Here is a 2260-nt window from a genome sequence, read left to right on the forward strand (position 1 = left end):
AGTGATTGGTGGTTATGTAGGGACTGAACCCTTCTATAGAATTTGACCTCTAACCCCTTGTTTTGTTACTTCAAAATAGTACTGTACCCTTCTATGGGTTTGACCTTTTACTTTGCAGACTCAAACCCTTCTATGGTACCTAACAGATACCTAAACATGTCCTATATAAGCTATGTTTGATGTACAGAGAGACAGAGTGGCCATCGGGCTGGGTCACTCTCCAAGCTGCTGCAGAGCTTGTAATTGATGCTGAACTCCTTGATTTAATAAACTTTTATGATCAAGAACAGTGTCAAGCGGGTTTCTTCTCAACACATCATCGCAGCATTATTGTTCGGACACCACAAGCTCTTAAGGTCCTTTTCAGACACTTTGCTGTGCGCACAGATCAAATGCAGTTATCACAACTTCTATAAGTGTAATGAAATATTGATGAATTTAAACGTTCCTAAAATATATAGTTCTACTCATTTTTCAGCACTGATGAATGTCATATTGTTTTTAAACAGTACTTGGGGGGTCGTAACAATAGGCAAATAATTATATATATATAATGGAACAGCTAAGATATTGCACAGAACCATCAAAACTATATATATATATATATATATATATATATATATATATAGCTTTGTTGACAATGTGAAACGGCTGCAGTTGGGTTTAGGTACTAAAAGTACTTGGTTATGGTTAGGAAAACATTGAGTCAGCTGATGTTTTATTTTGTGGCACTGCTGTGTTTTAAACAGACGAGCTGCAGGGCGCCCTCTGGTGGGCAAACTGTGCAACACACATGACATCTAACACATGACATGAGGGAAGGATCCGACTCGCTGTTTCTTTTTTAATAGTCATATATCGGCTGCTGCAAACGCTGATGCAGATATATCTGCAAGTATCATATATATATATATATATATATATATATATATATATATATATATATATATATATATATATATATATATATATATAAATAAATCTTTTATTGATTTATAATTATTTGATTAATTGATTGATTTAATATAAATCTTTTACTTTTTCATGTATTTGCTGGTATGCTTCTCTTAGTTTAAAACGGAAAAACACATTAGTAATGGTAAATAAAGTTAGCAGCAAAAGCATCGGGATTCAGCAGATAAAACTAACTGAACTGTACAACAGACATGTGCTTAAGAAGGCAGAATCCATCATGTCTGATAGTTCTCACCACCTGCGCGCAGAATTTAAGAAGCTGCCTAAATTCTCCTTCGTACCCTCTGCCATCTCTCTGCTTAACTCTGTAAAGAGTAGGTAACGTCTGCACATAAGGCACACTTGAACTTAAACTTTTAATGTTGTGGTATTTATTTACCCACTTGTCTGACCCTGTATATCGATGTTGTTGGTATTGTTGTCATGTACTGTATGTGAAATTCTTTGCTACTGCGGCAAAACTAATCGCCCCTCGGGGACAAATAAAGGTCTTGAATTGAATTGATAATATCTGTAAAACGATAAATTGGTCGGACTCTACCACACAAACAAAAAAAACACATTGCGATGGTTGCAATTTTCTTTTTTTTTATTTTAATATAAATATAAATCATCTTTTATAACATCTTGTGTTTCTTGTTATTGTGCAAATGTGATGAAAAACTGAAACTGGATAAAAAGAAAAATGATGGTGGAGCTAAAATGAAGGCTTTTTTCTTAATTCATAAACAGAGAATGAAAAAACAGCGACAACATTTATACAACATTATGGAAACTAGGTGCATTTTAAATTGAGAGTCTGTTTTCTGTTTTAGTGTTTCAAGAAAACTTCATGCTTTTTGATGATGACACGAAACACCAGAGAGCTGGTTTTGGTTTGAGGTTCGAACACATCTGTACATTTGGAAAGCTTTTCTAGTTTTTCCAAAACACACTTGAGGATGACCTCCAACTTTCCAAAACATTTCCAGATCTAGAAAATACATTTTTGAATCCATTATAAGGTTTCTATGACCCTGAAGCCGGCAAAGTGAACTCGGGTTAATCAGGGTTAAAACAAGTACCGTACGTGTTCAGTTTGTTTTTTTGGTGAAAGGTTGTAAAGTCAGTAGTAACGTTTTTCGTTTCCATCCTTCAGTCTGATGGTTTGATCCTTCGGCAGTCTTCGACAATTTTAGTAGTTCATCCACAAAAAAAAGAAGCAAAAAACAAATCACCAGTCAGCCAAACGTGATTCTTCTCAGACTCTGGCTGTCAGTGTTTATAGCAGTTTATCCACAGAAGA

Source organism: Micropterus dolomieu, linkage group LG01, assembly GCF_021292245.1.
Source record: "Micropterus dolomieu isolate WLL.071019.BEF.003 ecotype Adirondacks linkage group LG01, ASM2129224v1, whole genome shotgun sequence".
Classification (NCBI taxonomy): Eukaryota; Metazoa; Chordata; class Actinopteri; order Centrarchiformes; family Centrarchidae; genus Micropterus; species Micropterus dolomieu.